Source organism: Balaenoptera physalus (genome assembly GCF_965194825.1).
Source record: "Balaenoptera physalus genome assembly, chromosome: 10".
In the NCBI taxonomy this organism is placed as follows: domain Eukaryota; kingdom Metazoa; phylum Chordata; class Mammalia; order Artiodactyla; family Balaenopteridae; genus Balaenoptera; species Balaenoptera physalus.
In genome coordinates, this window is record NC_138889.1 from 22,911,581 (window position 1) to 22,925,206 (window position 13,626).

At 36.0% G+C, this 13,626-nt stretch overlaps 1 long non-coding RNA gene across 1 annotated transcript in view; it reads right to left on the bottom strand.

Moving 5' to 3' along the window:
* LOC309667925 overlaps positions 1-13,626 on the bottom strand; it is a 443,411-nt gene that overhangs the window by 211,818 nt on the left and 217,967 nt on the right. The gene's annotated exons all lie outside the window — the stretch shown is intronic.

The window sequence follows — 13,626 nt, forward strand, 5'->3', positions numbered from 1 at the left end:
CAGTTCTTCTGCCTCAGTTATTCTGCTATTATTCCCTTTTAGAGAATTTTAAATTTCATTTATTGTGTTGTTCATCACTGTTTGTTTGCTCTTTAGTTCTTCTAGGTCCTTGTTAAACTTTTCTTGTATTTTCTCCATTCTATTTCCAAGATTTTGCATCATCTTTAATATCATTACTCTGAATTCTTTTTCAGGTAGACTGCCTATTTTCTCTTCATTTGTTCAATCTGGTGGGCTTTTGCCTTGCTCCTTCATCTGCTGTGTGTTTCTCTGTCTTCTCATTTTGCTTAACTTACTGTGTTTGGGGTCTCCTTTTCATGGTCTGCAGGTTTGTAGTTCCCATTGTTTTTGGTGTCTGCCCTCAGTGGCTAAGGTTGTTTCAGTGGGTGTATAAGCACCCTAGTAGAGGGGACTGGTGTCTGTGTTCTGGTGGATGAGGCTGGATCTTGTCTTTCTGGTGGGCAGGACCACATCCAGTGGTGTGTTTTAGGGTGTCTGTGACCTTATTATGATTTCAGGCAGCCTCTCTGCTAATGAGTGGGTTTGTGTTTCTGTCTTTCTAGTTGTTTGCCATAGGGTGTCCAGCACTGTAGCTTGCTGGTCGCTGAGTGGAGCTGGGTCTTTGGGTTGAGATGGAGATGTCTGGGAGAGCTTTTACTGTTTGATATTACGTGGAGTCAGGAGGTCACTGGTTGACCAATGTCCTGAACTCAGCTCTCCCACCTCAGAGGCACAGTCCTGATACCCGGCTGGAGCACCAAGACCCTGTCAGCCACACTGCTGAGAATAAAATGGAGAAAAAATAAAGAAAGAAAAATAAATAAATAAAATGACTTAAAGTTATTAAAATAGAAAATAAAAAATATATTAAAGTAAAAAAATTATAAAGTAATAAAAAGAAAGAAAGAAAGAAGAGAGCAACCAAACCAAAATGCAAATTCACCAATGATAACAAGTGCTAAAAACTATACTAAATAAAAAACCAAAAAAGCAAACAGACAGAACCTAGGACAAATGGTAAAAGTAAACCTATACAGACAAACTCACACAAAGAAGCTTACACATACACCCTCACAAAAAGAGAAAAAGGAATATATATATATATATATATGTATATATATATATATATATATATATACACATATATATATATATATGTATATATATATATATATATATATAAAGGAAGAGAGCAACCAAATCAATAAACAAATCTACCAGTGATAATAAACTCTAAATACTAAACTAAGATAAACATAAAACCAGAAACAAATTACATGCAGAAAGCAAACCCCAAGTCTATAGTTGCTCCCAAAGTCCACCGCCTCAATTTTGGGATGATTCGCTGTCTATCAGGTATTCTAGAGATGCAGGGTACATCAAGTTGATTGTGGAGATTTAATCTGCTGCTCCTGAGGCTGTTGGGAAAATTTCCCTTTCTCTTTTGTTCACACAGCTCCTGGGGTTCAGCTTTGGATTTGGCCCTGCCTCTGCATGTAGGTCACCTGAGGGCATCTGTTTTTGCCTGGACAGGATGGGGTTAAAGTAGCAGCTGATTAGGTGGCTCTGGCTCACTCAGGCTGGGGGGAGGGATGGGTATGGAATGTGGGGTGAGCCTACAGTGGCAGAGGGCAGCATGACATTGCAACAGCCTGAGGTGCACCATGTGTTCTCCTGGGGATGTTGTCCCTGGATCACAGGACCCTGGCAGTGGCAGGCTGCACAGTTTCCCAGGAGTGGAGGTGTGGATAGTGACCTGTGCTTGCACACAGGCTTCTTGGTGGCTGCAACAGCAACCTTAGCGTTTCATGCCCATCTCTGGTGTCCATGCTGATAGCCGTGTCTCCCACCCGTCTCTGGAACTTCTTTAGGTGGTGCTCTGAATCACCTCTGTTCATGCACCCTGAAATAATGATATTTTGCCTCTTATGCAGTTCCAGAATTTTTCTTGGGCTCCCTCCTGGCTAGCTGAGGCTCACTAGCCCCCTTCAGGCTGTGTTCACAGAGCCAACCCCACTCCTCTCCCTGGGATCTGAACTCCGAAGCTGGAGCCTCATCTCCCAGTCTCCACCCACCCCGACGGGTGAGCAGACAAGCCTCTCAGGATGGTGAGTGCTGGTCGGCACCAATCCTCTGTGCAGGAATCTCTCCACTTTGCCCTCTGCACCCCTGTTCCTGCATTTTCCTCTGTTGCTTTGAAGCTTCTCCAGCACCACCTGCCGTCTCCGCCAGTGAAGGGACTTCCTAGTGTGTGGAAACTTTTCCTCCACAGCGATGCAGGTCCCATCCCTATTCTTTTTTCTCTGTTTTTTCTTTTTTCTTTTGCCCTACTCAGGTACATGGGGAGTTTCTTGCCTTTTGGGAAGTCTGAAGTCTTCTGTCAGTGTTCAGCAAGTGTTCTGTAGGAGTTGTTCCACATGTAGATGTTTTTCTGATATATCTGGGGGGAAGAAGATGATCTTCACGTCTTACTTCTGTGCCATTTTGAAGGTCTTCCCCCCTCCCATATCTGGTTTTGCATTCAATTGGTTGCGATATGTTAATATAAATAAAAGTGGCCTCACACAGATATGTGGTGGGAAAAAGGAGCACTCAACGTGAGGTAGCTTCTTGGTTGCAATGTGGAATCCGAACCATGTCAATGAAATTTCCTTACCTTGTTATGTTAATTTTTACTGGCCAGTCTTGCATTTTAAATGGACCTTTTACCACCCATGGTGTTTTAATATCATGCTTTGATCATTTCCAAAATATTGGTTCACTGAGTTATGCAGACCCTCAAAAAGTTAAAAACATTTCATTATACAATATATAAAACTTCGATTTGGTCATATCATCACCAACCTCATGAGAAAAGTCTTTAAATATTGGGAAGCTGTCAAGCTTGTGGTAGAAGAAATGAGTTTCTAATTTTTGCTTGAAAGTTACAGATTTTATCATTGACAGTGCTTGCTATCCATCGTTTTCCTTGAAATAATAGGTTCAGTGGGCTCATTTTGAGAAAATACCCGTCTGAATAATGATAGTTTGTCCATCAGTCATTCTTCCAAGTGGAAATGGTATGTCATGGAAAAGAGGCCAGTTTTGCCCACTATGCAAGTAATTACACAGGTACTTTATCTTGAGTCAACTATTTTACTCTGGTGTGCATCAAAATTCCTTTACATACACTTCCTATTTCACAACACAGAATAATAAAAAGATGGGTAATCAGGGTCAAATTATTTTTAATAATTTATTAACTTATTAAAAGTATTTTACAATGCATTATTACTTTATAAATCACAATTTTATTATAAAATAATTAGTTGATTTCTTAATAATTTATTATCTACAAAGTAATTATTTTTACTGCTTCATTAAAGTTATTCTTAAGTCAAACAGGCATTTTCTTTTCACTGTGAGTGCCTGGAAATGAAGAACACAATTACTCTAGTATACTGTTGATGGTGTTCAGTAGATTTGAGGGCCAGAAGCTAAGGGAAGCAGCCATAAGTGAAAAGACATTTTAAAGGCACATTCAAAACTAAAGAGAAATTTCTTCCTACTACACTTGGCGTAGCACAGACTCTCCCACACCCCCTTTTCTTTGAGTCTCTTCCTAAAAGGACATGTCCTGTTCCTTTATTACAGGATTGAGAGAGGAATGATAGTTTCAGGTGCTACTTACAGAGTACTTCTGCAGGGCCTGTGCCATCTGATATTTCCCTTTAAATTCGGTCACTCTGAAAGGGACAAGAGCTGGGAATCAGAATGCATATCTCATCCTAAAGCAAGTTCATTAAAACTTTTAAATAAATTCCAGAAGTTTGCGTCCATCAGCTCTAATGCTCCTTTTCAACCAAAACATCAAAAACAACTACATTACAATGTTAAACTCAGTAATTCAATGAATAAAATCTCCTTTTGCCTTCTTATTAATTTGTTATTTGCAATATGTACTTATCAAGTAACACTGGGGTGTTAGAGCCAGTGATAAAATATGATCTTGTGAAAGGTCTGAGAACAGCAAGAAACCAAAGGTTACTCTCTGTTCAAAAAGGGCAAAGACCCTCAGAAGGTGGCTTTCCTAAGCAAAATTTATCCTTTGACCTTTGGCAACTTACCATCAATACTTATGGGACTCATGTTCATAGGACTTATTCGCACACTGGAAAAGTAAGTTGAGTAATGGAGAAAGGCAACTTGCTCCCAGTGGGCTAGGATTAGACAGATTCCAAAGTCATGCTTACTTGAAACATTGGAAGGACTCTAGAAGAAATCATACACAATGAAATGGTGAATGAATAATCTAAATAAATTCATCTTGACCCACATTTCATCCTGAGCATATAGAATTTATCTATTCTAGAGAAGTCCAGGTCATCAGACCTAATCATTTTGTTTTAAGTTAAAAAGAGATATATTGCTGACTAATAGGAGGCAGTACATTTTCTTCTATTTATGCAGGCTGCATATTTTCCATATCTTTTACCCCTGAGCAGCAGAAGAAATACTGAGTCTATCCTTTATAGTGGAAGCATCTGTGAATCAGGAGATGTGGGTTCTTTTCTTGACTTTAAACATTGCTGGGAGTGACCTGGGGCAAGTTGCTCTGTCTTATAGAGTGTGAAATGATCACCAAATTGTTTAGCTCCCCTAGTCCACAGATATAGATTTACAGTCTCATTGTCATGTATCTTATAGAATCAGAGTACACCTGAGTAAAGTGGAGTGTACTTAAGCTCTAGGTAAATAAAAATGTCTTGAACCCACCCCAACCACTTCCAATTTCAAGGTCTGTGTGAATTTTTGGGAGACCAGGTTCTCCTGGAACCTCTATCTCTTAGGCTCTTACATACTGATGCTGTCCCTCACGTTACCAACTGATGGGAATCTTTGCTTTACATACTTATACACACACACACACACACCCCATACCTAACCTTCTATTATATATTTGAGTATTTAGTAAAAGTTAGCAAAGATAAAGTGCCAGTGACAGAGACTACAGACATTTTGCTGGTTCCTCTCTTAAAGAGACCGGGGTTAGAATTTGGTCTATCAGTTGTTAGTTGTATAATCTTGGACAATTTGCTTAATCCCTCTGAGCCTTCATCTCTCACTTAAAAGACATTACCTCCATTATAGTTCTGCTGTAAGAATAAATGAGATAATGCATGTGCAGCTCAAGTTTCTGAAAGACTTCCAAGGTAACCCTCTAAAATAGATATGAATAAAAACAATATTGGGACTTCCACATCTGGGAATATGGTGTCAATTTAATATTTCTCTCACTAAATACAACTAAAAACCGTGGACATTATGTGTAAATCAGGCATAATAAGACTCTGAAAGGTAAAGAGAAGGCTGATCAGCTAGGAATCTTGCAATACGAAGGAAGACACAGTGGTGAGTTCCTTGGGCTTTCTTTTTGCCTCATATTCTCCAGATTTGGAGTTGAAGAAACTGGAAACTGGGAAATGGCAACATACAAAGACAATCGGCCCCAACAAAAGCTTAATCACTGTAACCAAAGAACCAGGAAAAAGACAGCTGAGCAAGGCAAAAAACTTTTAGACAATAACTGCACTACTCCAGCTAAACATCACCTCCACACATGGCAGACAAGAATGAGTAGGAAGGCTAGACCTCCACCCTTGTAAGGCTGTAATGAGGTGTCCCAATAGCACCTCCAGGGTGATATCAGAATACGTCAAGTGGGAGCCAGCACTTTCATTATTACCTAGCAATAACAAGGCCACCTGCATCACAGTGTTAGTGGAGAACACATGGGGAATTGGAATTCCCACCCCTACCCAGCAGTAATGAGGTGGCGTCCCTCACACCTTCTTTTGTTGGAGCAGTGTCAGAGAAAACCAGCAAAAACAGAAAGTTTAAATAAGATTCATAGTCTCATGACACAATATGAAAATGTCCAGGTTTCAATCACTTATACCAAGAACCAAGAATATCTCAAACTAATGAGAAAAGACAATCAGTAAATGTCAACACTGAGATGACAGAGATTTTAGAACTATTTAAAGCAGCTATTATAAAAATGATTCTATGAGCAATTTTGAACACTCTTGGGAAAGAATTTTTTAAAAGTAGGAGGCCTCAGCAAATAAGCTGAAAGTCTCATCAAGGTAATAGAAAATATAAAGAAAAACCAAATGGAAAATGCAATAACTGTAGTAAAATGTTCAGTGGACACATTCAACATTAGAATGGAGGAGACAGAGAAAAGAAATCAGTGACCTAGAAGATATAATAGAAAAGTAGAAATTATCCAATCTGAACAACAGAAAGAAAATAGACTGGAAAAAAAGTGAAAAGAGCTTCAGGGACTTGTGAGACTATAACAAAAGATCTAACATTCATGTTACTGAATCCTCAGAAAGTAAGGAGAAAGAGGGTATGGCTGAAATATCCACAAATTTGGCAAAGAGATATAAGTGTACAAATTTAAGAAGCTGAGCAAACACCAAACATGATAAACCTAAAAAAATCCATACCAATACACATAATTAAACTTCTAAAAATTAAAGACAAAAAAACAAAATCTCAAAAGCATTCAGAAAAAAACAGAAGACAATTTGAATGTCAGTGGATTTCTCATCAGAAATCATGGAGGCCAGAAGGAAGTGACCAAATATTTTTTCAAGTGCTAAACAGAAAGCCTGTCAATCCATAATTCAATCTCCACCAAAAATATTCTTCAAGAATGAAGGGGAAGTCTAGATATTCTCAGATGAAAGATATCAAAGAGAACTTTTTGCCAGCAGATATGTCCTTAAAAGAATGGCTAAGGGAAATTTTCTAAACAGAAAGGAAACAATGAAAGAAAGAATTTTGGAATATCAGGAAGAAAGAAAAAACATGGTAAGATAAAATATGAGTAAATATAATAGACTTTCCCTCTCTTCTTGGGTTTTATAAGTTATGTTTGATGATGGAAACAAAAATTATAACACTATCTGATGGAATTCTAAATGAAAAAGACAATAATATTATAAATTAGGAAGGATAAAGGGACCTAAGGGAAGGAAAGTTTCCTGCCCTACATTCAAACTGATAAAATGACAGCACAGTATACTCTGATATATTAATGTAATAATTGTAGCAACCACTAAAAAGATATACACAAAGATATAATAAAAATACTATATATAAATGAAAATAAAATTCATAAAAATATTCAAGAAATCCACAGAAAGGCAGAAACAAGAAAATAGAAAAATTTTTTAAAAGATAGAACACAAAAGAAAAAATACAATGGCAGATTTAAGCCCAACGTATTGATATTTGCATTAAATGCAAATGGTCTACCAATCTACCAAGAAGACACAGCAAAATGTGTGTGCGCTAGCCAACAGACCTGTGAAATATGTGAAGCAAAACTGGTAGAACTGAAAGGAGAAATAGACAAGTCTATAATTGTAGTTGAAAACTATGAAACATGCAGTACAGTAGACCATAACCTGAGCCATAAAACAAATATCAACAAATATAATAGAATTAAAATCATAGTATTCTCTGTCCACAAATGAAACAAACTAGAAATCAATAACAGAAGGCAACAAGAAAATATCTAAACACTTGGAAACTAAATAGTACATTTCTAAATAGTTCATAGGTCAAAAAGAAGTGTCAAGAGAAGTAAGAAAAAATAAATAAAAATTAAAATAAATTATATTGAAATTTGTAGGAAACAGATAAATCTGTGCTAAGGAGAAAATTTATAGCACTAAAACGCATATAAAGAGAAATAGTCTCAAATTAACAATCTAAATTCCCACCTCAAGAACCTAGAAAAAAGAAGAAAAAAATAAACCCAATGTATGCAGACAGAAGGAAATAATAAAGAACAGAAATCAATGGAATTGAAGACAGAAACAGTAAAGAAAGTCAATGAGAAGAAAGTGCTGGTTCTTTGAAAATACCAATGAAGTTGACAAACTTTTAGCAAGACTAAAAAAGAAAAGAATCTAAAAAAGAGTGGACATATGTATATGTATAACTGATTCACTTTGCTATACACCTGAAACTAACACAACATTGTAAACCAACTCTACTCCAATAAAAATTATTTTAAAAAAGACTGACAAAGAAAGAATGAAAGAGAAAAAAAATACACAAATTACTGCTATCAGGAATGAAACAAAGAATATCACTACAGACTCTGTAGTAATTGAAAAGATAATAAAGTAATATTATGAATAGCTTTACACCCATAAATTTGACAACTTAGATGAAATGGACTAATGCCTTAAAAAATACAAACTACCATTATTCACCCAGTATGAAATAGGTCATTTGAATAGCTCTGTTACTATTAAGGAAATTGAATTTATAATTTTAAAATTCTCAAAAATAAAATCTTCAAGCACAGATGATGTTACTGGAGAATTCTACCAAATAATTAAAGAAGAATTAACATCAGTTCTACACAATTTCTTACAGAAAACAGAAGAGGAAACACTTCCCATTTCATCTTATGAAACTACTCTTATCCCAACAAGAAAACCAAACATAAACAGTAGATATAAAAAGAAAACTATAGACCAATCTACCTCAGAAGTATAGATTAAAATATCCTTAATAAAATATTAGAAAACAGAGTTGAGCAATATTGAAATAAAAAAAGAACAACAAGACAAGAAAAGGAAATAAAACATACATAGTTCAGAAAAGAAGAAAGCAGTGTGTACATATCAATCCCAAATTCCCTAACTATTCCTCTCCCCCACCCTTCCGGCCTGGTAACCACACTGCTATATTTAAATTGGATAACCAACAAGGACCTACTGTATAGCACAGGGAACTCTGCTTGGTATTATGTAACAACTTAAATGGGAAAAGAATTTGAAAAAGAATAGATACATGTATATGTATAACTGAATCAGTTTGCGGTATGCCTGAAACTAACACAACATTGTTAATCAACTATAATATAAAATTAAAAGTTTTAAAAAAAGAAAAAAGAAAACAAAACTGTCCCTATTTGCAAATGACATGATTGTATATATGAAAATCCCAAGGAATCTACAAAAATCATCTAGAAGTAATAAATAAGTTCGGAAAGGCACAGAAAAAAACAAAGATAAATATGCCAAAATCAAAGTGGAGGAGAAAATTTGGAAAAAATCTTCAGGGTCTAGAGCTAGGCAATGATTTCTTTGACTTGATACCAAAAGGATGACCCATAAAGAAAAAACTGATAAACTGAATTTCATCAAAATTAAAACATTTACTCTGTGACAATGAAAGGCAAGCTAGAATGAGAGAAAACACTTGCAAAGCACATAACTAACAAAGGACTAGTACCTAGAATATATAAAGGATTCTCAAAACTAAAGAGTGAAAAAAACAGAAACAATCCAATGACCTAATGGGTAAAAGACATTCACTGAAGAATATACACAAATGACAAATAAGCACATGAAAAGAGCTTAACATCATTAGCCATTGAGCAAAAGCAAAGTTATATCAAAATGAGATATAACTGCACACCTATCAGAATGACTGACATTAACAAAAAAAAAGTGATAATACCAAATTGGGAGGGATTGCAAAGAAACTAGATGACTCATGGATTGCTGTTGGGAATGCAAAATGATACAGACACCCTGGAAAACAGTTTGGCATTTTCTTTAAAACCTAAATATGCAACTAACATACAACCCAGAAATTGTACTCTTGGGAATTTATTCCAGAGAAATTTAGACATATGCCTACAGAAAAACATGTCCATAAAACTTTGTAGTAGCTTTATTTGTAATAGACAAAAAATGAAAACAATACAGATGTCTTTAATGGGTGAATAATTGAACAAACTGTGGTATATCCATACTATGGAATACTACTCAGCAATAAAAATGAATTATTGATATGTGCAACAGCCTTCATGAATCTCCAGAAAACTATCTTGAGCAAAAAAAGCCAATTCCAAAAGGTTACAACCTGTACAGTTTCATGTATATAACATTCTTGAAATGACAAAATTATAATAAGGCAGAAAATATTAGTGTTTTCCAGTGGTTAAGTAGGGGATAGGGGCAGAAAGGAAGTGGATGTGACTACAAAGGGGAAACTTGAGGGTTTTTGTATACTGTTCAGGTTTTCTGGATGTAAAAATGTATTAGCTTTTACTTTAGGTAAATCCACGTCTTTTCTTTTATAGTTTCAGCCTTTGGAGTCTTTCTTAGAAAAATATTGCACACAGCAAGATCATAAAGGAAAAGTCACTTTATTTTCTTCTAACACTTTCATGGTTTTGTTTTCCACTTTGTTTGTTTGTTTTTGTCTTGGGGGTTTGTTTGTTTGTTTTAACATCTTTATTGGAGTATAATTGCTTTACAATAGTGTCTTAGTTTCTGCTTTATAACAAAGTGAATCAGTTATACATATACATATATCCCCATATCTCTTCCCTCTTGCATCTCCCTCCCTCCCACCCTCCCTAACCCACCCCTCTAGCTGGTGACAAAGCACCCAGCTGATCTCCCTGTGCTATGCTGCTGCTTCCCACTAGCTATCAATTTTAAATTTGGTAGTGTATATAGGTCCATGCCATTCTCTCACTTTGTCCCAGCTTACCCTTCCCCCTCCCTGTATCCCCAAGTCCATTCTCTAGTAGATCTGTGTCTTTATTCACGTCTTGCCCAAGGTTCTTCATGACCATTTTTTTTTTGTTATTTAGATTCCATATGTGTTAGCATACGGTATTTGTTTTTCTCTTTCTGATTTACTTCACTCTGTAAGACAGACTATAGGTCCACCACCTCACTACATATAACTCAATTTCGTTTCTTTCTATGGCTGAGTAATATTCCATTGTATATAAGTGCCACATCTTCTTTATCCATTCATCTGTCGATGGACACTTAGATTGCTTCCATGTCCTGGCTATTGTAAATAGAGCTGCAATGAATATTGTGGTATATGACTCTTTTTGAATTGTGGTTTTCTCAGGGTATATGCCCTGTAGTGGGATTACTGGGTCATATGGTAGTTCTATTTTTAGTTTTTTAAGGAACCTCCATACTGTTCTCCATAGTGGTTGTATCAATTGACATTCCCAGCAGCAGTGCAAGAGGGTTCCCTTTTCTCCACACCCTCTCCAGCATTTATTGTTTTCAGATTTTTTGATGATGGCCATTCTGACGGGTGTGAGATGATATCTCATTGTAGTTTTGATTTGCATTTCTCTAATGATTAATGATGTTAAGGATCCTTTCAAGTGTTTGTTGGTAATCTGTATATCTTCTCTGAGAAATGTCTATTTAGGTGTTGTGCCTATTTTTGGATTGGGATGTTTGTTTTTCTGATATTGAGCTGCATGAGCTGCTTGTAAATTTTGGAGATTAATCCTTTGTCAGTTGCTTCATTAGCAAATATTTTCTCCCATTCTGAGGGTTGTCTTTTCATCTTGTTTATGGTTTCCTTTGCTGTGCAAAAGCTTTTAAGTTTCATAGGTCCCATTTGTTTATTTTTGTTTTTATTTCCATTGCTCAAGGAGTTGGGTCAAAAAGGATCTTGCTGTGATTTATGTCATGGAGTGTTCTACCTATGTTTTGCTCTAAGAATTTGATAGTGTCTGGCTTTACATTAAGGTCTTTAATCCATTTTGAGTTTATTTTTGTGTATGGTGTTAGGGAGTGTTCTAATTTCATTCTTTTACATGTAGCTGTCCAGTTGTCCCAGCACCACTTATTGAAGGGGCTGTCTTTTCTCCACTGTATATTCCTGCCTCCTTTATCAAAGATAAGGTGACCATATGTGTGTGGGTTTATCTCTGGGCTTTCTATCCTGTTCCATTGATCTAAATTTCTGTTTTTGTGCCAGTACCATACTGTCTTGATTACTGTAGCTTTGTAGTATAGTCTGAAGTCAGGGAGCCTGATTCCTCCAGCTCCATTTTTCTTTCTCAAGATTGCTTTGGCTATTCGGGGTCTTTTGTGTTTCCATACAAATTGTGAACATTTTTGTTCCAGTTCTGTGAAAAATACCAGTGGTAGTTTGATAAGGATTGCGTTGAATCTGTAGATTGCTTTGGGTAGTAGAGTCATTTTCACAATGTTGATTCTTCCAATCCAAGAACATGGTATATCTCTCAATCTGTTTGTATCATCTTTAATTTCTTTCATCAGTGTCTTATAATTTTCAACATACAGGTCTCCTGTCTCCCTAGGTAGGTTTATTCCTAGGTATTTTATTCTTTTTGTTGCAATGGTAAATGGGAGTGTTTTCTTAATTTCACTTTCAGATTTTTCATCATTAGTGTATAGGAATGTAAGAGATTTCTGTGCATAAATTTTGTATCCTGATACTTTAGCAAATTCATTGATTAGCTCTAATAGTTTTCTGGTAGCATCTTTAGGATTCTCTATGTATAGTATCATGTCATCTGAAAACAGTGACAGCTTTACTTCTTCTTTTCTGATTTGGATTCCTTTTATTTCTTTTTCTTCTCTGATTGCTGTGGCTAACACTTCCAAAACTATGTTGAATATAAGTGGTGAGAGTGGGCAAACTTGTCTTGCTCCTGACCTTAGTGGAAATGGTTTCAGTTTTTCACCATTGAGGACAATGTTGGCTGTGGGTTTGTCATATATGGCCTGTATTATGTTGAGGAAAGTTCCCTCTATGCCTACTTTCTGGAGGGTTTTTATCATAAATGGGTGTTGAATTTTGTCAAAAGCTTTCTCTGCATCTATTGAGATGATCGTATGGTTTTTATTCTTCAATTTGTTAATATGGTGTATCACATTGATTGATTTGCATATATTGAAGAATCCTTGCATTCCTGGGATAAACCCCATTTGATCATGGTGTATGATACTTTTAATGTGCTATTGGATTCTGTTTGCTAGTATTTTGTTGAGGATTTTTGCATCTAAGTTCATCAGTGATTTTAGCCTGTAGTTTTCTTTCTTTGTGACGTATTTGTCTGGTTTTGGTATCAGGGTGATGATGGCCTCATAGAATGAGTTTGGGAGTGTTCCTCCCTCTGCTATAGTATGGAAGAGTTTGAGAAGGCTAGGTATTATCTCTTCTCTAAATGTTTGATAGCATTTGCCTGTGAAGCCATCTGGTCCTGGGCTTTTGTTTGTTATAAGATTTTTAATCACAGTTTCAATTTCAGTGCTTGTGATTGTTCTGTTCATATTTTGTATTTCTTCCTGGTTCAGTCTCGGAAGGTTGTGCATTTCTAAGAATTTGTTCATTTCTTCCTGGTTGTCCATTTTATTGTAATAGTTGCTTGTAGTAATCTCTCATGATCCTTTGTATTTCTGCAGTGTCAGTTGTTGTTTCTCCTTTTTCATTTCTAATTCTATTGATTTGAGTCTTCTCCCTTTTTTTCTTGATGAGTCTGGCTAATGGTTTTTCACTTTTGTTTATCTTCTCAAAGAACCACCTTTTAGTTTTATTGATCTCTGCTATCTTTCCTTCATTTCTTTTTCATTTATTTCTGGTCTGATCTTTATCATTTCTTTCCTTCTGCTAACTTTGGGGTTTTTTTTTTTCTGCTTTCTCTAATTCGTTTAGATGTAAGGTTAGGTTGTTTATTTGAGAAATTTCTTGTTCCTTAAGGTAGGCTTGTATTGCTATAAACTTCCCTCTTCGAACTGCTTTTGCTGC